Below are 24,529 nucleotides of genomic sequence, written 5' to 3'. Positions count from 1 at the left end.
ATAAAATTATCTGATTACAATATTATCTGCAGCTCATCCCCAGTGAACCAAACAGTATCTATGCTGGCATGTTGTAATCCCATGTACATTTATATGTGAGGAAACTCCATTGAAATTAACAGGATTTATTTTGAAGAAACAGCATTTGCCTGTACAACATTTATTGTTCATTTTATTGTATCTGCAAATCTAGGGTTGTGCATATTTCAAAACTGACTCTGGAAAAAACGTTTTGCACTTTGCCCCAATGTACGCTTCACAGCTATTAATTACAGAAACTTGACTTTTCTGGCTCCATATCAGTCTGAATAAAGATGTCACTGCTTTATGGAATAATCTATAAAATTAATGTGACTGTTAGCCTCTGTCACCTCAAATCCTGACCCCACATAATTTAAATCAGAATTGTGCAATGTTGCATCCTACTTTTTTTTTCTTTTTGCAGTCCCTGAATCTTGTTTGACAATGTCAAGGAAATGTATCACCCCAAAATGTAGCATTTTAGCAACAAGAACCTGCTCAAATCATCCCAACCCTATCCAAAAGTCCTAGCCCTGTCCAAGTGGGAGATGAAATTCTATACAGTTTGGATCAGGAACCCAAAGCCTATGGCTTTCAGGAACTTCTTGCAAATGTATTAGAGGTAGTCCTTGATTTACAACAGTTTGTTTAATGACCGTTTGAAGTTACAATAGCACTGGAAAAAAGTGACCTACCTTCTTATGGTCACATGATCAAAATTCAGATGCTTGGCAACTGATTCTTATTTATGATGGTTGCAATGTCCTGGGGTCATGTGATCCCCTTTTCTGACAGCAAAGTCAATGGGGAAGCCAGAGTCACTTAACAACTGTGTTGCTAACTTAACAACTGCAGTGACTCATTTAACAACTGCGGCTTAACAACTAAGCAAGAAATGTCTTGCTTAGCAACAGAAATTTTGGCCTCAATTGAGGTCGTAAGCCGAGGACTACCTGTGCTTTATTTCCCAAAAAAACTGCTTATCCCTGATGCAAATCTAAAGGCAAATAAATCCATAGATGCTGACATGCTGCTGGCTGCCTTTGACCTGTACTCAGGGTCCACAGCAGCCTTTCTCAATTTTTTTACCTGGAAAGAAGCCTTGATATAATTTTTAGGTCTTGATAGATTTTTGTTGATCTGGACTGATTTTTTTTTTTTGCAGTATGGTTATTGATAAGGGATAAAATAAGAGAAGAAAATATTTTTTTAAAATTAAAGTACCAGAGAAGGTGTTAGGTCATCCAAATTGTTTATGCTATTCCTGGAGGGACGGGGGTAGTCATTTTTATATATCTATTTTTTCTTTTCTTTATTTCCATTTCTTTTTCACTTTTCATATTTTCTTTAGATTCTGTTAGATTTTGTAAACTTTAACAAAATTATTGTAAAAAATAATTTTAGCCCTTAGGAACCCTTGAATAAAAATTATTATATCTATAGCTAATATTGCACAGCAGGCAAAATTAAAAAAAAAAAAACAACCCAGTGTTTGTGTCTGTGTGCATGTGTGTGTGTGTGCATGTGTATGCATTTGCACATGTGTTTTTATATGGTTTGTAACCTCTGGTACAAGGTTTACAGGAGCTATAAAACCAGCATTGCTTCCTTTTGTTCTAGAGTCATGGCTAGTATGATTCCTTCTCGTAGAGTGAAAGGGGAAGTGACTTCCTGACATTTGCCATTCTCAGCTTTGAAGAAGGTTCACTCTTCCGAATCCATTGCCCAAATAATAGAATTAAGTTTCCATTTTTACTTAATTATGTTTTTATTCAATGAACTTAGTTGCTGAGGCTGGCAGAAGATACTTAATCATAAATTAATCACACAGACTGGGCTCATGTAACTCACCAGATTTAATATAATTGGCTATGTTAATTCACGGATGTCATGTGAATATAAGCAACCTTTTCCCTTTTCATCTTACTACTGACTTGACAAGCTAAGTTTCAACTACTGACATAGACCCTAAGTTACATCATTCTTTAGTGCAGAGGTTCTCAACCTTTCTAATGCCGCGACCCCATAATACAGTTCCCCATGTTGTGGTGACCCCCAACCACTTATACATCAGCCTTGTTTGGTGACCCCCGTGAAATGGTCATTCGACCCCAAATGGGGTCCCGACCCACAGGTTGAGAACCACTGCTTTAGTGCCTCCAGTATCTTTTTTTGTTTTGTTGTTTTAATGTCAGGGCTCCTAAACTCTTGGATGTTGTATTTCTGAATATAGAACTGCAGATGTAGCTTTTCCCATTTACACATCTTGATGGCATCAGGGCAGTATCTGGGTTTCTTTCAGTCATGTAGTTTTTGTTCATACAAAGTGGTCTCATTTCAGATCTGGAAGATAAGGACAGATGCATCACTGTCTTGTTATGTAAGAGAGGAGTCAAGACTGTCCCATCCAAATGCTGCCAAATATGCTTGTCAAGCACAGTAAGTAAGCTATATGCCAGATATCTTCCTAGTAAATTGCTTTGGCTAAGGAGCAAACAATATTTAGGAAAGAACTGTCAAGACTTGATCAATGACAGGTTCTTCATTATATAACAAAAAGGGGCACTTCTTCCTCTTGGGTCAAATGTTATGTTTGTTTTATTAATTTAATGGCAACCTTCAGTCTGATTCTCAGAAACAGGCTATAGAGGAAATTGCCTGCCATCTTCATCAATTAGGGTTGCCTCACCTTGTTCATAACATCTCATGAACTGGTTCTATGCAACTCCCCAGAGCATCTTGTTCTCTCTCTCTAATTCTAAGTGAAAAGGAATGAAACAAGAATCCATCTTGTCACCTATCCTTTTCAACTCCAATAGATTCCCTGGTGCAAGTTTTGTCTGAAGTGAAATTTCAAATCTCAATGTCTTTCAATGAACCTATTTCAATTCTTTTGCACGTGAAGGAAATAGCCTTCTTCTCTACAGCTCAAGTGGGCTTCAGGTATTGTCTTCAAGCACTAGCTCTCTTCTATAGAGAGAAAAGTCTTCAAAACATAACAAAAACAAAAACTGTTATGTTCTCCAAAAGACATGCAACTTTCCACCACTCTAGAAAATTGATGATATCTGCAATGATCAGTCTAATGCATTCAAAGAGCAGAGCCTTTTTTCAAGCATTGCCATTAAAAATGAACAATTAAGGACTGTTCATATAATGTTGCAGCTACTAAAAGAGCTTGGACATATAATGTTGCAACTACTATTCGGTGTTATGCAAATCATAATGGTAATAATCATGTCCACAGCTGCAATAAAAATCTATAGAGCAAAGGTCACGAGCCTTTTGGCTTATGGCACCCAGATATATAATTACCATAATTTGGCTGTTCTGTAAGCCATCAAATGTAAATGTTTAAGGACCTTGCTGTGAGTTCCCAGTGTGTTCTCAACCCCTTGCTAAGACAGAAATTCAGTTTCACTTCCACAGAGAATCATACGTAGCTTTGCTGCTTGAAATTTGGGTTGAAACTAATTTTCTTTGAGAGTTTCTTGACCTCCTTGACCCTACAAGAGAAATTTACATTATGGATGACAAAAATCGATTAGAATTTAAATGTTGTGGCATATCTGATGAACAAATGATTTCAGTTCAAAAAAGACTTGCACGAATTGAAAAAAAATAGTATTTTCAACTCATATTCTGAAAGATTTAAAAGATATCCTAACTTGTTTAGGTTTACCTTGGTAACATTTTTCACCTGATTCACAGAGTAGCCCTTTAATATTTTTGGTTTAAGGTTTTGCCATTTAACAAGGCTGAAAATTTTAATAAATAATTTTCTGCAAAAGTATATTTCTCCTTGCTTATTGGAATCTGAATATATTCTGCATGTACTTCTTCACTGTACACTTGGCACAAGGATCTAATAACTAATAAAGAAGGTAGGATGATCACGAGAAAAACACACACATTGAGGCAATACCTTTATGAAGAGTTACATGATATTTACAGACTTATCTGATATGGGTTATAAATTCTGGGTGACCATTAGATTTAACAACGTTTCTCTACCTCTTTCCAGCCATCTAGTGGTGATCCATATTTTGATAGCTCATCTATATGCTTAAGTTTCATTTCAAATTTTAGGTCATAATCAAGATATCTTTCCATAAGGAAAGTTTTAATTGCAAAGGACAGAAGTGGGTAAGATGAATGGATGGAGTTGTAGGGGTTAAGGTGCTGGCCTAGAAACCAGCCAACTGTGAGTTCTCCTAGGCTGGCAGATGTTGGGCTGGTCACTTAGGCCAACCCACCTCAGGGGGTTATTGTTGTTGTGAGTAAAATAGAAGGAGGAAAGTATGAGATATGTTTGTTGCCTAGAGTTACTTATATAGCAATAAAGGCAAAAAGCTAAAAAAGATAAAAATCAATCAATCAAACAAACAAATAAATAAATTTGGGGTTATTATTTGTTTAGTGAAGTTGGAGTCCTTCCTTCCTTCCTTCCTTCCTTCCTTCCTTCCTTCCTTCCTTCCTTCCTTCCTTCCTTCCTTCCTTCCTTCCTTCCTTCCTTCCTTCCTATTACATTTGGTAGTAATTTTACTGCTTCAAAAAGATAGAAAATCTAAATCTAGCATAGTTAGTGGGAGGCTTGTGGCCTTTTTTTTTTAAGTGAGCATAAGTTTGGTCAGTGCTGTGTTAGGCATAAGAACCAAGGTTCTTGAACTTGGCAATGTTTCTTCTTCTATACCACTATAAAAAGTAGGGTTCCATCATTGCACCCAAGCATCCATATGCAATTGATGATGGCTAGACTATGTGGTAGTGATCTTATATACAACATTGGACCCAAGATTAACATAATCATGGCTTCTTCAGTTTGTCCAGTTTTCTGTGCTCTTTTGACACATTGAGCCATAAATTAACTACACTCTTTCATTTGTTCAATAACATGATTATTTTTTTGGACATCAATATGTTGTGGAACATAGCCAGACATTCTTCCCTAGAAAACTGATCCAAATTTGCTGTTTTTCTACTGTGAAAAGCAGTCCAGGAAAAAAGATCAGTTGGGTAATAGGGTGAAATGGCCAAGGTTTTTCTGGAGTTGTTTGTCTGCATGCTGTGTGCTGATCATCATGGTGACCATTTGTGATCTGGATTATTTTCTCTTCTAACTGACAGCTGATGATTTTCTATTACCATCATTTAACAAAAGACATCAGAAACTGAATCTGGGTTTCCTAGCTGAACTTTCTTTAAAGGTTATTGCCATTACCTGGACTGGTTTGATAATATAACTCAGGATTGCTTGCACTGAAATGAAGATTAATATACCTTTTAGAACTAGAAATAGGACATCATTTATTTCATATACAGTACACAACATGGCATGCATCCATCCATTCTGTCTGAAATAATTCTAAAGTGTTTAAACTTTCACAAAAATTAAGATTATTTTTTTAAAAATCATAAAACCTCTCAACCTCTCAATAATTCAGCAGCCTTCAATATACAGCACAGATAACATTATGTGCCAAATGTCTTCCATAAAAGCTCTGTATTTAGTTGATTCCAGAAGGTAGACAAAGTAGGGCTCCATCTAATTTTTACTGGGGAGGGGGTATTCCAAAGGCCTGGGGCTATTATTGAAAATTATCTACAAGCCTCAACTTCTTTCAGCTCCCAAAAGTAGTACTTCCTGGCAAGATCAAATTGGTTGAGTGTCTCTAATGGAAAAACGTGGTCTTGAAGGTAATTTGGTGCTAAGCCATAAAGGGATTTAAAGGTTAAAATGAGAAGAAAATTAAGAAGCCAATTGGTAAGAAATGCAGTCTCTGAGGTCCCCATTAACAAATGCTGACTAAAATGGGTGGCTATAAGGATTATAAGGAAAAGTGTAAAGTCAGTTTTGGAAGTAGAAAAACACCAGAAATTTGGGGAAAATAAAGTATGTCCATTAATAATCATGCCAACCTTTTGTGATCTAATATTTTATGAAATGCAATGTATTTAACCTGGCTTATTCACTTATTCAAAGTATAATTTAATCATTAATTATTAATTAAATTTAAAAAGTTTTAAAATATTTCTTTTGTGTCTTTTTTTTTGAGCCTAGTCAAATTTAACTAATTTCTAGTTTAAAAGTCAAGAGTCAACAAGCCCCAAGCTAATCAGACCTTGAATCCTATTTCTTTCCTTCCTTTAATGGTAGAATTCTCTCATCTATTTGAGAGAGCATAAATGCATCTTTTGTCTTGCATTTGAGATATGTCTTCTGTGTACAGATTCTGTAGTACTCTTGTGCTCTCACTCTTCAATCTTCTTATTACAAGTTAGTATAAAACATTTTTGGAAATACAAACTGGCAGTATATGTATATCTTATATTAATGGATTAATAATTCTAACAGGAAACATTTTGTTAGAATGTCTTTACTCTTCATTTTCTTTCTTTCTTTTTAAACAATACATATGTATACAAAACATAAATGTCTTGAAGAGGAAAATGAAAATTAAGATCCTGGATTTTTTTTTTCATTTTTCCAAGTCTTCACACTTCTGTAATGGTTTGTAGAAATGACCTTGGGAGACAGGAATAAAAACCACAGCCTAGGCAATGGTCATGAAAAAGGTATCTCAATCCACAGAAGGGTGGGAAACAACCTAAGATGAGACCTTTTTTAGTTCAGGGCGGGTACGGGTACCACCTGTGGTACATTGGCACCTGGCAGGTGGTATGCGACCATCCTAGAAAAGTGGTAGCGGGGGAGGGGAATGAGCTGAACCCGTGGCAGCTGCAGGGCTGTTAGGACTCAGTGGAAGCACCAGAATCAGCGCCAGGCTCCAGCTGGAGCTCAGCGCTGATCCTAGCGCTTCAGCTGAGCCCAGAAGAAGCACCGATCAGCTGGAATGTTGCAGCATCTCCAGGGTCTTGTGATTTACATTCAGATGCTTGGCAACTGATTCATATTTATGATGGTCACAGTGTCTCAGGGTCATGTGAAGTGACCAAAACCTGCTGCAACCACCCAGCAGATGAGGGAAATAAAAACCAACCCCCCCACCCCAGCTGCCAATCCTCAGCAGAAATGCTCACAACAATGAAAACCTCGGACAGGAGGAAGAGTGCCGCCGGGTGGGCAGGCAGGTGTCTTGCTTGGCTGTGCCTTGGGGGGCACTTTTTTACCTATACTTTATCACTTTTTTCCTTTTTTTTGTCATCAAGTTTTTGACACCTTGCTAGGTGACTGGTGGTACTCGGATGTTGCCATATCCTAAAAGTGATAGAATGGGTAAAAAGGTTGAAAAGCCCTGTTCTAGTTTTCTGGAAAGTTAAAGCAAGGGGAGGAGAGCTGCTTTCAGACTTGCAAGAGTCTGTTACTGTAACCTTGCAATAAAGGTAGTGTTAGTACTCACAGCTTGTATTTCTTGTCTGGATTACCTCCAAGGGCTGACATCAATCTTGCATACTTCCACAATAAAATCAAAATCCCTAGAATTTACATCCTGCTGAAAATTCAACCACCTAATGTGCATCTAGTTTGAATAATGATGGCAAGGAATCATTCTTGGGTGCAAAAATGAATTTCTGTATTTGGTGTTCATGTTTTTTGTGTTCATGTTGCCTAGCAACCAAGAGGAGATAAAAAAGTTTTGGCTTGAGCTCTGTATTGCTTGCTGCTCTTCTTTTATTCTACAGTAAACCTCTCCATATCTGATAGTACTTAAAAGCTGCTTTGAATCTGTCTCACACATATGTTATTTATGACAAGAAAAGTTTTCCAAATTCTTAACTTAGTTGGTTCTATCTACTCACTAAGAGATGTTCAACTAACAAAGTACACAGATTAGTACTCTAGTTCTTCACTGTTTTCAGCAAGAAGAAAATGAAAAAGAGCACTTTCAATACTTTTATATACTTTTCAAAGCAGGCTTTTCTAACCTGGTGCCATCCAAATTATCATTTTTTCTTTGTTTTCTTTCAGGAACAGCTTTAACAGTTTAATACACACCTTTTGTAAATCTTTCCAAATCATGTTTTTGATTTATTATTGGCATATTCCCTTAATTATTAAGATTTCATTTTAAAATCTATTATGCCATCTTTTTCCATGTCACTCTTATATTCTGGAATTTTAAAATCCAGTTTTGGATCTACAACTTCTTTTTCCACATCATTTTTATAGTCCCATATTTTTTTAAAGACCAAATCCACATTCAAATCAGCCTCAGTCTCTATTTTTTCTATTTGTTCTATATTCTCTTTTATAGTATCAGACAACCTTTTAAATAATTTTGAGTATATTGTACTGAACAGCCTTCATTTCTTCAATAGTCAAATAGTATTGTTCCATTGTATTAATGGGTTGCTTCTTTAATTATATCTAATTCTCTCTGGTTCCCTCTAGTCATCCTTCAATGTCCCTTCTTATCTGTTTATCACTAAAACTTTCCCACAGGAGGATTTCTTACAGATTTCTTAATTTCAAAGTCTTCATATATTCTTTTATAAAATTTTAAATACCCCACAGCAAATATTCTTTCAGGTTCATCTAGCCCAATGGTTCTCAACCTGTGGGTCGGGACCCCATTTGGGGTCGAACAACCATTTCACGGGGGTCGCCAAACAACGCAGTCCACCATTTCCCCCCCCTTTTCCTTATCTGTGCTACTCCCTTTTATTCTATTGGCTTTTGAAAGCCAATAGAATAGACTCTCTTGAATAGAGTCTAATTCTATTGGCTTTCAAAAGCCAATAGGAATTGTCCAGGCTATATCTGCCCTGCTGAGCCCGCCAAAAGTCCCATTCTGCAAACGGTGCTGCACCAGTTGAGTAGACCTCAACTTACAACCGGTTGGGGGGTCGCGGCATTAAAAAGGTTGAGAACCACTGATCTAGCCCCTTAACTTTCTAAAATCCACATTCTAGTCCTCTTTTAGTGTTTTCCAAAAACTAAAGCTTTTATTTTTAATTCTTAAACTTACATGGAGCTTCCTTCATCCAGGATAGAAGGAGATTCTCCTGGCATAATAAGACTAATCTTTCAAAAGGTTCTAAACCTCTAGTAAATCAATAATGAGTAATTTCCTAAATTAGTAAAGAGAGGGGATGAATCCAGTATCTCTTTAAAGGTGCCAAACTGTGACTTAGGCAAAATGTTTTTTCTTGTAGTTCTCAGAACTGTCAAACCCATTAGAAACTGTTATTTTACAGTCTCCTCAAAGGGAGATTCTATATGGAACAAACCTATGTGTGAACTTTGTCCTTTCCTTGATATGGAGAAGAGTTCCAAGGATCGGATCATTCACCAGTTCCTCTATTTGCTGTCTTCAGTCTGCCATTCCAATCATGGAAGTGCAAAAACCAAAATTGTTATGTCCTGGGTCGGCAGGCACAGGCTGCAGCGATTGGCCCGGGCAGATCATGTGGATGCCCGGGACAAGAAAGGCTGCTCCCAGCCTTGCGTGCACACACATAGCGGGAAAAGATCCTTTGCAATGATTGGCCAGCAAGGTATTGTGCAGGGGGCTATAAAAGGGGGCCACACCATTTTAAAATCTGTTCTGTTGGTGTTGCAATAAAGGAGAACTGTTGGAACTTGTTGCTTCATCTCAGTGCCTCTTTTCCTAAAACAGAACAAAAATGAAGCCTCATAATAATTTTCCTGAAAATAAGTATGAACAGATTTCAGACAAACATTAAAAAATGTCACATAATAACTGTTACACTGTTGAGATGGAAGAATTATAATTCAAATTATCAGAGAGCTGAGTGTCAGGGCTTTCTTCCATTTTAACTTCTATGAAGTAAGTCATAGATTTACTAAAATTTTAGTATTGCTTAAATATTTTGCACTGTGGACTGTAAAAGACATGAACCTATAAAAAAAATAAAGAACTAGGCTGAATCCTGAAAATTGTTATGACCAATTTTATTTAAGTTAAACCAAATTGTGTTTTACCAGTTTAACTGCAGAGACTAGAGAATGATATTTTCTAAGTAACGTCTTTCAGTCTTGAGTTAAAATATGAATTCATCAGATATTTTCAAAATAATTTACTTTTTAAAAATCCTCCAGTTTATTAATACCTCATCATGCGTATTTGAAAGCTACAAGTCAATACTATGCAGTTTCCTAAATAAAATGCACCTTCATAGCTTATAGAGGTAAATTGAAAATGAAATTTGTCAAAAACGTGATTGATATCTAAAAGTGTTTTGTTTTCAATGACTGGCACTGCCAAGTTACAACCATCTATCATCTAACAGGTAATTAACTATATTCCTCATCATGAGATTTCAATCCTGCTGTTTCATTATTGAAATACCACAAATCAATAAGCCTCTGAATCTAGATAGAATTCCTTGTCATGGCCAAAGAAAATGCAATGTGACTCTAATATGTTTGAGGAAAAGTCAATGAAATGTAAAGCTCAACATGTTAAGGACACACATTTCTGTTTTCTTTTTGGAACATATTTGTAGGTTTCAAAAATGCTTATTAAACCTTGTAGCACTCAACAATCATTATCTTTTTCACAGATTTTAAGTGAGGTGGCGCAGCAGTTAGAGTGCAGTACTGCAGGCCACTTTAGCTGACTGTGTTCAGCAGGTCAGCGGTTCAAATCTCACCGGCTCAAGGTTGACTCAGTCTTCCATCCTTCTGGGGTAGGTAAAATGAGGACCCAGATTGTTGGGGACAATGTAAATATATACATTGCTTACTGGTGTACACCGCTTAGAGAGTGCTTGCACTTAAAGTGGTATATAAATCTCATAAATAAATAAATAAATAAATAAATAAATAAATAAATAAATAAACTGATAGTCTCTAAGATGCATGGGAAGCATGTACTATGTCTATCCTATCGGTCTCAATTTCAGCAGAAATTAGAGGAAAAGTTTAAATACATTGAAATGGCATATTTGAAGTTGATTAACGTCTAATCGTTATTTGCCATTTTCTTGTGCTTTACACATTTAGATAAAATAAGGAATAAGGTAATATTTATTGGACTACTAATTATGTGAAATAGAAACTGGACTGTGTCAAAAGGGTACAACTGGCTTACAACATGAAGCTGTGCAAAGGCCCTCCTATCCATGATTACCACTTATTCCTTGAGTATAAATTGTGAACCTATAAAGAACCCAGATTGCACACTGTGTCTATCTGGAATAGTGCCACCTCATTCCTTTGGCAGCCTTTTTTGTTTACCTGGAGGAATTTTCAAAGGGAAAGGAACATCATCTTCATCAACAACATCTTCATCTATAGTCATATATATAAGGATTCATAGGATAATTGGCCTACTATTTTTTGATTTATATAGTTTCTTTTCTGGCAAACCAGTCACTGGTGCTTTACGAAAATATGCAAAAAAGGTATAATAATATTAATGGCTTTTCAAGTAGAAAAAAGGACAAGAACTTAAATCTGAATTGATGTCTGCCTCTGTCTCTCCACTAGCTGTATGACTTGTATACTTATTTATTGTGTGAATAAATGGATCTCTATTGCGCTATATTTGCATGGATCACATACTTTTTATCAATACAAAAATTAAACTGGACAACCAAAACAAGAAATAGATTTAGAACTATGTGACATGAAAGGGGGTCTATGGGCAGAAATGGGAAACTCAGTAGATATGACTCACATAGAAACATGACAAGGACAATAAATACATTTAGAAATCATTGTTACACACTTGTTCTTTGGTTTATTCCAATTTCTTTCTGTAACTTCCTTCTTCAACTATTGAACCATTTTGTTCCCTGCCATCCTACACCTATCAGCAGGTTGTCTGCATTGCTTATACTTGACCTTTGCAATTACATAATTCATAAAACACTTTCTCTCTAGGCAACCACTAGGATGCTAAACATTTCTTCAATAGAGCGAGTTTGTATAATGCTATATAATCAGGATATTTTATCATTTGAGTTACTACTTTTTACATTTCCTTTGTTTCAAATAATTGCAATTTCACCCAGGGCTCTGAAATTTTGTGCGTAAATGAAATTACATCTTTTATATAAACAGAGAACTGTGGCCAGGTTTGAAACCCAGCAAGATATTTATTCAGAGAAAACGATTATAAAAAGGTTCAGGAGATGTCCTTCTTTTTCTTTCTCCTATTTGTGTACTTTAGACCTATAGTACAGATGATTGCACATTTTTATGACAGGTTTGTTCTTAGGATCACAAGAGTTGAAGAAATCAACTAGTTTTTTGAAAAGCCCAGGAATCAGGAAAATAAATATTATGGAAGAGGTCAATAAAGGTTTTTGCAACTAATAGTAGTGCAAAAATCAATTTATAACATCTTAAACATCCTGTTTTCCTATTTAGCAATATGTTCATGCATAATTATTTTATTACTGAATTAATTTAAAAGTTTTATATCAATAAAGCGATATGATACAAGAGAAATCAAAGATTTCCTAAGTCAGGCATGTAATATTATTTATTTAAGGTAAAACAAGAAATGTAGTCCCTACTTCAAGAGATCAGAATTTTCCAAAAAGTTAAGGAAGCTTCTGAATCTTTTTTTTTTTTAAAGAAAAATATAACTTGGATAGAAAATTAATATCAGGCCAGCATTTGAAATACTTTATTGAACTCTTGTGGTCATATCCTCTGTGAAATTGGTAGTGAATTATTTCTAAGAAGCATCATTGAACAATGCTATTTATATTAAATTCCACATTAAAAATGGGAATTTCCTATATTCCTATAATAAAACAAGAGTGATGATAATTAGTGTAATGAATTAAAGTAGAAATAGCAATAGCACTTAGACTTATATATTTCACAGCCCTCTCTAGAATCAACATATTGCCCCCAACAATCAGAGAAGGCTGAATCAACCTTGAATTCCTGAGCAGTTAGCAGTGAATTAGCCTGTAATAATACTGCATTCTAACCACTGCATCACCATGACAATACATTGTTATATTGTATACACAAGGGCCTGTGCATCTGGAACTAAGATGTTATGATCTGAGTTCTATCCCTTCCAGATCTATTTGTGATGTCTCAATGCAAGTACAAAATGGCAGAGTTTGCATCACAATATTGTGATACACATTTAACATTTATTTGTCCCCTAACTCCTTGATTCCCATGAAGTGAATTTTTCAATACAATCTCAGAGCTTACCTTGAGTGTGATGAATTAGCTGCCTGGATTTTTTGGATCCCATTAGCAAGAATCGTTAGGACAGATCTAGGAAAAATAGAAGACAGTAAGTTTTAAAGCAATGACACTTAATGTAATACTACATGAGTGAAATTTTACATGCTTTGTTCCATCATAACACTGGAAATACTATTCCACTTGTGAAAAAACTTATGATCCAATGAGAATAAGTGTAGGGTAATAGTAGTAAAATATCATAATGCTTAAAAATAAAATTGCACTCCAAAATACTGATATCAGGCCTGATTCAAGTTCATGTTCATATTTATTTGTGTGATTTGAATTGTTTGCAAATGCTTTACTGAACAAGTTCCTGGTGGGACCATATAGTAGAGTTCTACCTTTTCTCTGTTTTATATATTTCTTCTAAACAGTTTGGAATAGCCATAGAGGAAATAGCAAACTGATTTGGATGGATTATGGAATGTATTTCAGCTTTAAAACATTTTTAAGTCTCAAATGGTAGAAAACACAAAGGACAATAAATGCAGTTCGAAATGAGATTTTGGCAGAGAAAGCACTATTCATGGTCTATTAGTTGGCCATAAATTACTTGAGGAAAGTTTGGGAGACAAGTAAATAACCAGTGAACAAGAGACTTAGTTTGAGGGAAGCACATTGTCTTACCCATATATACTCTAGAAAGACAGGAATTTGTCACAGAAAAATGGAAACAGATTGTAACAGGTTGACAGGCTGGGAACAGAGAAAGACCCACATAAACTTCATTATACCTTCTTTCACCAGTTTAAAGTGGTCTAACTTAGGGTGATCTATTACAATGGGGTGGTAATGGCACATAATGCTACAAGTGTGAGTATAATATTGGAGCCATAATGCTGTCAAGGACAAAGAGAAAACAACATCAATGGAAGAAATTGGAGAAACTGCTTATGAAATGACCAGTTTGAAGATACATGGGGCTCTAGCTGCTTTTCAGCTACCTGGAAGACCTTGTCATTTCTTCCACCAATCTCCTTTTTAGAAAGTCTATGTTTCTTCATGAGCCATGGTTTCTATGTCCCCTGATTCCCCATATTCGTGATTGCACTCTGAATCTACTTCACTGTAACTAGTTTCTTTTAAAAGAGCACTACTTGATGTGACCAAAATATTTCAGATACTTGTTTACTCAGAATTCTCACAGGGTTTAATTTGTTTCATTCAATTTAAGAAGGCTTACCTCGGAATAGATATGCATTGAATAGCACTATTAATATAATGTAATTCAGTGGTGGGATTCAACTAGTTCACACCAGTTTGGTAGAACTGGTAGCTAATTTTTTGTTGTCCAGGCCCAGAATGGACTTCAGGAAGCAGTATCCACACAGAGAACTGGTTGTTCAAATATTTGAATCCCACCACTGATGTAATTGTAGATCTGAGAGACCTCTGAGGGTTGGTTTCCTTTCCCAGAGAGGCGCTGGGCATCATGTTCACTTCTAATAAGATGGGTGGCACACAACTCAAATGAATGAATGAATGAATGAATGAATAATAAATATTAACTTTGTGATGCTTGAGAAGTGAGGAAATGCGACACAAGATTCCTTTGAGATTGGATTTCCTTTCTATAATGGTATAGCAATTATAATTAAGAAGACTGTGATGAAATTATCTGGGTTATCTGTGTGGCTGAAACCCAGAATTGCAAGCTAGCAGATGAGTTCCCCTAACTTTATTAAATGCTATATGACAACACAGTTAACCCTTCAGTCTGCACTGAGGTTTACATCTTACTTCACTGTCTCCTTCCTTCCTTCCTTCCTTCCTTCCTTCCTTCCTTCCTTCCTTCCTTCCTTCCTTCCTTCCTTCCTTCCCTTCCCTTCCCTTCCCTTCCCTTCCCTTCCCTTCCCTTCCCTCTCTCTCTCTCCCTGCCCCCCCCAAGCAAGAATGAGCAATCCATTGAAATATTATGATTATGTGGCTAAATTTGGTAGCAGTGTGATTTTTGGACAAAAATAATAATAAAAATAGGCATGCTAAAGCTCTGCTTTGCACAATATTCTATTCTGCATTGAACTTCCCCAGGTGCCTTAGCCCTCTCCCCCACTACAAGCCAATAACTTCATCCATATCCCTCTCAAGAAGTCGCTGCTGATAGTCTCAGAGGACAATTTATAAACAAAAACTAATTCTCCCTCAGCCCTGAAGAAATGCTGCCTGCCCTTGCTTCAGACAACATTAATGTGGATAAGACAGTTGCATTTTAGGATGAACTGATATAAGAAAGGAGTAAAATTAATTCATAATGTAAAATAATATAAAATAAATGATAAATGGAATCATATGGTTAGATAGTCAAGAAATTCTAAATGTTTTTTTAAGAAATAAATCTCTGGCAGATGCCTATTCAAACGAGTTTACTGTTAACATTCACAGAAAAATTATAAAAGAGTGACGTGTGGCACTGATGATTTCTTATTATATCTAACAGCAATGTACATATCTGGTATATGACATCCTTCCATAAATCCTAAACTTACACGGTATGCTAATCCTTGATTCCGTATTCTTTTTTTTTAAAAAAAAAATGATTATACCCTGCTGCTATGAGCAAAGGCATTACTAAAATCAGTTTTCTATGCTTTTCCAACAATGAAATGCAAGGCTGCACGCCAGATAGCCAATACTTACCATATGTTAGAAGTTAATCTAGTAGACTTTAGTCACTGGTATGATTTCTGTAACTAAAAATCTCTCATTTTTAAAGCAGTAACCACAGTCTCCTTTATTATTCTTCCTCTAGCAAACCATTAGAAAAATGTTACTATTAGACAGAGAACAATCTCCTGATACCACTCTGGCTTATTTTTATGGCTCTTTCTATGACATAATTCTAGCTAGATAGGAGGAGGGGGGGGGGAAACCAGCATTTAAATCATTCATGGAAATTAATATAAGCTCTCATATTTATTCACTGTATTATGCAGAGCAGCTTTAAGACTGACCTAGTATATTGCAAGTTTTGTGAAGCAATTAAGAAGGATATTACCTTATGCAGTTAAAAATTAGAATGCATTACAGAGAACTACATATTTCATGGCAAAAAGATGAATATATATAATACGTTATCCATAAAGCTGGCAATTAATTGTTATTAAATTAATCCTATAGTCTTTTTAACCCTAGGAACAAAATTGCATTGATATCAAAATATTTAGGCATGCCTAATACATTTCTGCAATGAAGTTGTAGAAATATGATATGGATCACAGTATGAAATTAATATCATTTTGAACTGAAATAATAATATGGGGATATAATTACTAGTCTCAGTTTTTATGCTTTATATGGAATTTGTCTTACGAAAGAATCATCATGGGTTTACTTCTTCCCAATAAACAGTGGATGACAGCTAGATCCCAAATACCTCTATACTTATATTGGCCCTGATCCATTTTTAAAGTAGAATTATAGTTTCTTTCCATATACATACCAGTCTCATTCCATGCATACAATCTCATGAGAATTGAAAGCAGTGCCTTAATTTTTAATATGAAATTAAACAACTTCTATCTTTATTTTTTTTAGTGCAAGCTCCAGCAGATGGCCCTACCAGCTTGCCAGCTACAGGTAGTCCTCAATTTATGACCACAATTGAGTCCAAAGTTTGTGTTGCTAAATGAGACAGTTGTTAAGTGAATTTTGCCCCATTTTATGATCTTTCTTGCTACTTGTTAACTGAATCTCTGCAGTTGTTAAATTAGTAACATGATTGTTAAGTGAATCTGGCTTCTCCATTGACTGTGCTTGTCAGAAGAACACAAAAGAGGATCACATGACCCCAAGATGCTGCAACTGTCATAAGTATGAGTCAATTGCCAAGCGTCTGAGTTTTGATCACAGGACAGTGGGGATGCTGCAACGGTCATAGGTGTGAAAAATGGTCACAAGTCACTTTTTTCAGTGCCATTGTAACTTTGAACGGTCACTAAATGAACTGTTGTAAGTCGAGGACTACTTGCATTTTATAATTTCAAGGTCACAGGCAGTACTGGCTGTCAGTACTGCTGAGAGTCAGATCTCCAATAGTGATAGATTTCTGCTCCTCTCATTAGTTAGCCTTCACACTTTATCTATTGCAAAAAAAGTAGATCAAGGACACATCACATAGAATGCATCACTTTTTTAACAGGAGGATTTAAAGAAGAATGTTGATAGTATAATTCTCCTTTACAACTATTTCTGATCAGCTTCAGAACATTCTTGAATAAAAGCATGTATAGCCACAGGAACAATAAATATGTTGGTTTTCTACTGGGTCAGACCAAAGATCTATGCAAGTAAACTATGTTTCCAATTAGGTGGATATTGGAAGCAGGATACGTGCTTTAGTATCTCAACAACAGGTAGCTGAACAATAATATAAAGGGGTTACAGTTGTTCAGACAGAACTGGTGTACTATTTAGGGCTTCTCTTGGACTCTTGGTTCCTGGTAGAACAAGTGAATGGTCATGGCTAGGAAGATCTTTGTACACCTCCATCTGGTGTGCCAGTTGTGTCTGTTATTCAGTCAGCCTGCTCACAGGCACTCAGGCCATGGTTACTTCCAGTTTGGTATTGCAACATGTTTTGCATGGGTCTGCTTCTGAAAACCACATAGAAACTTAATTGGTCCAAAATAAAGCAATGTAAATAAGTAGGGGTGAACCTTGGTATGCCCATGCAATACTGGTATTTTATGAGCTGCACTGATTCCCTATAGAATTCTGGATGCAATTTAAGATACTGGTTATTATCCATAAAGCATTTCTTGACATAAAGCTGGATGGTTTGTGAAACCATCTGTCTTGAACTATCTTGAACTGCTTATCTGATAAGATCTAGTAGGACGAGCATGCTTTGGGTCCCTTGTATGAGACACTATCTCATGGCAGAACTCAGGAGGCATGTCTTTTCAATCACAATACCTATTCTATGGACCTCATTCCTACTCTTTGAAGCCATTACGGTTTCTGCTCATCACTACCTTGTATAACAAAGCACTATTGAAGAAGCACTATCTTTTGTCTGTCCTCAGTCTCTCACTGCTGAGCTGTACTGGATAACTCTTCTATTATTGTAAGAAAAATGAAAACAATTTCCCTCTGTTCACTTAATTGTATCGTGCATAACATTAACATTTTAATTGCTCTTCAAGGAAACTTTTAATAGTATCTTGATCAATTTGTTGCCCTTGTTAACCTGTTCTTCCCATCCTGCCCTCTCCCTTGCAAAACATTTTTTTAAGTGTTCAGCCAAAACCATGTGCACAAACTATTTTGCTTATTTATTTATTTAGTAATCTGGTTGTTCATCTCATATAAGTGAATCTGGGTGGTATACAAGGATCATGAAAAATAAAAGAAACTCTACTACAGCAAGATAATTCTCAAACTTATCATTCTTGCCCCAGAAGAATATTTTTCCATCCTGAATTTCATTAGAGTTGCTATTGCTATAATCCTTATTTGTTAATTCAGCTGTATTAACTTAACCAAATAAATAAATAACCTAAAGCATTTTAAGATTGTCTTCTGGTTTCACAAACATAGATCATTAGTGCAGCTTTGCAGTCTTGAATAAATAATATTAGACATTGCCCTACAAACTTGGAAGTAAAAAGGTAAAATCAATACATGAAATAAAACAATGTACATTCAGTTAATATTAATATTGTGTTCATGCAATACGTGTTTGTAATTGCAATTTTAGTACTGTAGGCTGAAATCCCTCCATGCTAATGAGATGAATTCCCAGTTCTAAAAGATATTTAGTTCCATTCTGAATTTTTTTTATATAGCATTCATCTATTTAAAAATATTCCAGAGTATATATAATGTGGTCTTTAATATCCTGAAAATCAAATCAGCAAGTAAAGACAGATACATGTCCATGTAATTTACTAGAAAAGTATAATTAATACATTTTTAATATTTTGCATAATTTTTGTATTATTACCATTTGAAATCTACTTGAGTTCATGGCCAAATATTCTAAATTAAAAAAGTGATCTCTTTTTCACTTACATTCTAGATATTTTTACGAAAATATGCATTCCACAAAGTAAGAAATAAATTTCTACTTAACACGTTATATGTTGATTATATTAATAACTTCTTTGAAAATTGATCTGAATGAGATAATTTTACTGCTTATAATAATATCCATATGTTATTAAATATGTCCTAACAATCCATATAATAACTATAATAATTAACTGCCAAACATTTCAATAGCAATTTACAAGATGAGGTCAAAGTAGTATTCTAAATACAAGAAAATCAGACATTTGAGATGTATTTCATCTAAATGGACCCAGAACAAATTTCTTTGTGCTTGGTGGGGCTTTCTTACCAATAAATGCATCATATAATAATATTATCATTGCTTAAAATAAGCACTGAAAGTCACAATCACACGATCCATGTTTTGGACTTCATAGGAATGGTTAATAGTTCTTAAATAAGACTATATCATGTACAGCTATTACCATGTAAATCCTAAATTTTTGTCCTTTCTAGAGCAATCTTTATTAGAGTTAGATACAATTATAACTGAGTTTATATAAACTTCTCCAAGTTATGGAAGGCTGGCATATCATATTTAACAGTACTACACAGTGCTAATGGTTTGTACAGAAACCTATTTTTCACTATTTAATTGACTAGAAGAGTTTGATAAGAAAGTCAAACTATTAGAAAACGCTACTTAAAACTTTGAATAATAATTGAGTGGATGCATTTACACATTTTTGACATTATTAAAGCCAGAAAAATATTGTACATATTGGACATAAACTTAAAACTATGGTATGCTAGATATGTTTCTGATTTCCATTTCCAGCCGGAACTTTGACCCACCCATAACCATCCCCTTGTGAAACATTAGCTAATTATAAAAAATAATCCATAGCTGTTCTGGGAAGAGGTATTTTACTATTCTTGATTGATAATAAAGTTTATCAAATAACGATGCCTTTATTTAAAATCTAATTTAGTTCAACATTGTCTACTATAGATTTCCATTCTTTTCTGGCTTTGCAATCCATCCTTCTTGTAGCCATATAAATACACAGATAACAGAATAACAGAGTTGGAAGGGATTTTGGAGGTCTTCTAGTCCAACCTCTGCTCAAGCTAGAAACCCTATATCATTTCAGAAAAAACTGTTGTCCAATCTCTTCTTAAAAACCTCCAGTATTGGAACATTCTAGCAAGACTGCATAGAAGAGCAGCAAAGATGATTAGGGAGGCTAAAACATATAAAAAATGTTTGCTGGAATTGGGTATGTCTAGTTTAATGAAGAGAAGGACAAGGGGGGACATGATAGCAGTGTTCCAATATCTCAGGGGCTGCCACAAAGCAGAGGGAGTCAAGCTATTTTCCAAAGCACCTGGAGGTAGGACAAGAAGCTATGGATGGAAACAAACGAAGGAGAGAAGCAACCTAGAACTAAAGATAGATTTCCATTAACCAATGGAATAACTTGCCTCCAGAAGTTGTGAATGCTCCAACCCTGGGAGTTTTTAAGAAGAGATTGAACAACCATTTGTTTGAAATGATTTAGGGTTTCCTGTCTGAGCAGGGGGTTGGACTAGAAGACCTACAAGGTCCCTTCCACCTCTGTTATTCTTTTATACCCACAACTTCTGGAGGCAAGTTGTTCCACTGATTAATTGTTCTATCTGTCAAGAAATTTCTCCTTAGTTCTATATTGGATATCTCCTTGATTAGATTAATAAAGCAACTTTTGTTCTTCTTATTAAATAACTATTAATTCTTTTTACCATTTAATCTTCTTACATCCCAAATCTTTTATATGCCATGGTCATTGTGAGATAGGTCCACAGATATTAACTTGCCATTTGATCAGGAAATGTGGTCATTTGTTTGTGTGCTATCATCGTAACTCTAGAACCAGGACATCAACTTTTTTTTTTGGGGGGGGGGGTTCATTGTAAATTCAGACAAACACCAAACTACCTGTCCTAAGTTAAAGACTACCACTTTAACCCTATCTTGAATTCCCTAAACTGACTCTGCTCTCAAAATGAAAGGGGATAGAAATGCTTTACTTTAGTTTCATCTCTAGAAATGTACAGGAAGGTATAACATTTAATGAATGCATGTTATCCTAAAGATTAATTTTAGGAGGGAATTGCCCAGTTTTTGCAACTTTTTTTACAGACTTGTTGAAGTTATAACCATCAAATTACATTGACAAAGCAAGCTATGATTTTTTTAAAAAAGTACTTACATAAATATCACAAAAGTACATATTAATATCATCTAGATGTCAGAGAGTGGGAGGATGAATAGTTTCCTAAGAACAATCCAAACAAAATGTACTAAAAGAATGAGAAAATTAAATACAAAGCTTATAAAATATTAAACACATTTGATGTCAACACTTTAGTACTTCTCAATACTTACAGAACATATATCCACATTTATGTCTTTAATTAAAATGTAGATTATGGATAATTTCATATTAATCATCAAAGATGATTAAGGGACTAGAAGCTAAAATATATAAAGAATGGTTGCAGAAATTGGGTATGTATCGTTTAATGAAAAGAAGGACTAAGGGTGATATGATAGCCCTGTTCCAATTGCTGCCACAAAGAAGAGGGAGAAGATATAAAGCACCTAAAGGTAGGGCAAGAATAAATTGATGGAAATGAAACAAGGAGAGACCCAACCTACTGTAGAATTAAGGAGAAATTTCCTGACAGTTAGAACAATTAACCAGTGGAACAACTTACCTCCAGAAGTTGTGAATGCTCCAACCCTGGAAGTTTTTAAGAAGAGACTGGACAGCCATTTGTCTGAAATGGTATAGGGTTTCCTGCCTGAGCAGGGGGTTGGACTAGATGACCTCCAAGGTCCCTTCCAACTGTTAATCTTTATTCTGTTACTCTGTTATTGTGTTAATCTTCCACTGGATAACAATGTGATTCTGTGTAATAAGCAATCAACATTATTTTCTATTTTGTAATAACAATGGAGGCAAAAATGGTTGTCAGTCTTATTATTGATCTGGGGAGTGACAGAATCATATGTACTACTTACTGTGTGAGGATGTTCTTTCTATCACCCTCCCACTCTTGAAAGAAGCCAAGACAATATTTAATTATGCCTTACATATTTTACATCAACATTAGAATGCCTCAGTGTTCTCCTTTGATTGGATAATACTGGCCCTATGCAATCCCTAGCTCATAGTTTAAGTAGCCTAATGGTGATTCCCCACTATACTGCAAAACAACCAGCTTTGGCTTTCACAGAACCAATGTATAAATGTTATTGTGATTGCGTCCTCCACCCCACTTTTGGGAAGATCTATTAACATGTTCAGTCCAGCCTTAATCAAACACACATTTCCTCTAATAAAATGTTGGTAATCTTGGCAAAATAAGAAATGCAGGATATTCATCAGTCATCATTATATCTGTTTCCTACCAATGAAAATAAATTTGGTTAGCTACTCAAGACAGACAGAAAAAATCAAGCAACATGTTACTAGTCATTATATTGGTACAGCAAAGGGTGATTTATGAAACTCGTCTATTGAAGAATTTTTCTAGGATTCACTGAGATATTAGCTGTGCAACCACAACCTAAAATATAGATCAGATACATGCCGGCACTTCATGCAAGAAAGATTGTTAAGTAGGTATTCTACATTCTTGAACAAAGTTGGTTAAAGTATTTAGTAAATGAACTTTAAGTTCTATTCATTCCCTGCTCAGAATATACTCAGAAGATAGTATAAGATTGCATATGTAGCCATTGATTAACACTTGTGAAAATCCTGTATGTTATGAACAGCATGGTAAAAATATACAATATAGTAGTTTGGCAGTATAATAGCAAACTAAAAATATAATTAGGTAATAGAAGTCCAGTCAGGAAGAAAATGCAAATGAAAATTGGAAATAGTATTTCAGGGCATTTAAAAATCAAAATGTATGAGGCTCCCATATAGCTACCTGATATATTATTTCTGGTTTTTTTCTGGGCTCAGTAGCATGTCCTTTTCTTCCACTATTCCTTTTCCCCCAATGTAATAGTTCTTGCTTTCTTCAAAAATATTCTTAAGCTCACTTTCCCACTGCCATCTATTTTTCTTGCTCTAACAAAACCTAGGTATTGATTAAAAATATGATATGCTCTTTTTCTGTTTAACCTTGTGCACTTTTGGTTCTCTTCTTTTGATATCTCTCACTTGTAAGTTCCTTGGAGAATGGAAATAATACTGTATATTATAAATTAGATAAAGGCAGAATGACACATATAGAAAATCAGAGATTGTAACTGAACCATTAAACCTTGAAATTATATCTAATATGACAAAAAAGTTGCCCAATAAATTTACATTTTATCCACTATTACTGAAAGAATAGCTACTGCTATTGCATTTTTTAAAAAAATATTATTGTTCTTTTTGTTGCAGCTGCTGCTACTACCACTGCTGCTGCTGCTATTAAAATTAAGCAGAACTAATTAAACTTACAATGAAACATTATAAGAGCCAGCCTAGGAATATGAGAAATCATATGACAACATATATGCTGTTGTACATATTTAATATTAAGGGAAAATTGAGAATGAGATCACCTAGAAATGGTTATCAAACAGGATACCTGCAATTATAATGAGCACTTAATATTGTTTTTTATTATGAGAAAAGAATGAGAAAATAAAGTCATGAATATGGCATGTGGTCAAAATCAACAAATTCTGCAAGGGTAAAATGGCATATAAATTGTAACATTACATTAAAAGTAGGCTTCTCTTGTAATCATAATTGTAATTTCATCATAATAATAAATAATAGAGATTTATTATTTATATTATTTGAAGTTTTCCAAAGGACTAAAAATATTCAAGAGATAATTTTGCCAAAAATAGCCCTGTAACTTTACAACATTGCTTTGTCTACACTTGATTTGACGGGCCTTAAATGCATGATTGCCAGTGTTCCACTTAAAGCATAACTGTAGCTGTAGGAGTTCTAATCATTCCTGGATGGCTTATTTTCACATTGCTGCTTTTCTGATATTCCCTTCTTTGGGAAATCATATAGATAAATGGGTAAGTTACGATTAAATTAGTCAACAAGCTGTAATCAACAAATTGTTCTGACCTTGTTTCAGACATTGTGTCCTTGAAGCTAAAGGAGAAAACAAAAGAAACTTTAAAAAGTTTATATATATATATATATATATATATATATATATATATCCTTGATAGCTGCAAAAAGGTCTCATTTGATGTGACATCACTATTCACATCCATCCCACAAGAACTGACTGTCTCAACAATAAAGGATTTATTACAACTAAAGGGATTGCGAAGTCAGGGTTCCC

At 35.0% G+C, this 24,529-nt stretch overlaps 1 long non-coding RNA gene across 1 annotated transcript in view; it reads left to right on the top strand.

Moving 5' to 3' along the window:
* The window catches only part of LOC120318162, a 42,942-nt gene that overhangs the window by 14,825 nt on the left and 3,588 nt on the right, over positions 1 to 24,529 (top strand). The window contains exons 2-3 of the long non-coding RNA XR_005559429.1: positions 2,363 to 2,460; positions 16,706 to 16,747. This is a non-coding gene — a long non-coding RNA (uncharacterized LOC120318162). The remainder of the gene's footprint in view (positions 1 to 2,362; positions 2,461 to 16,705; positions 16,748 to 24,529) is intronic.

This window comes from Crotalus tigris, unplaced genomic scaffold (genome assembly GCF_016545835.1).
Source record: "Crotalus tigris isolate CLP2741 ecotype Arizona unplaced genomic scaffold, ASM1654583v1 scf7180000020085.749154, whole genome shotgun sequence".
NCBI classification, from domain to species: Eukaryota; Metazoa; Chordata; class Lepidosauria; order Squamata; family Viperidae; genus Crotalus; species Crotalus tigris.
Note: the sequence above shows the minus strand (reverse complement) of the source record. Positions and strands in the feature narration are given on the sequence as shown.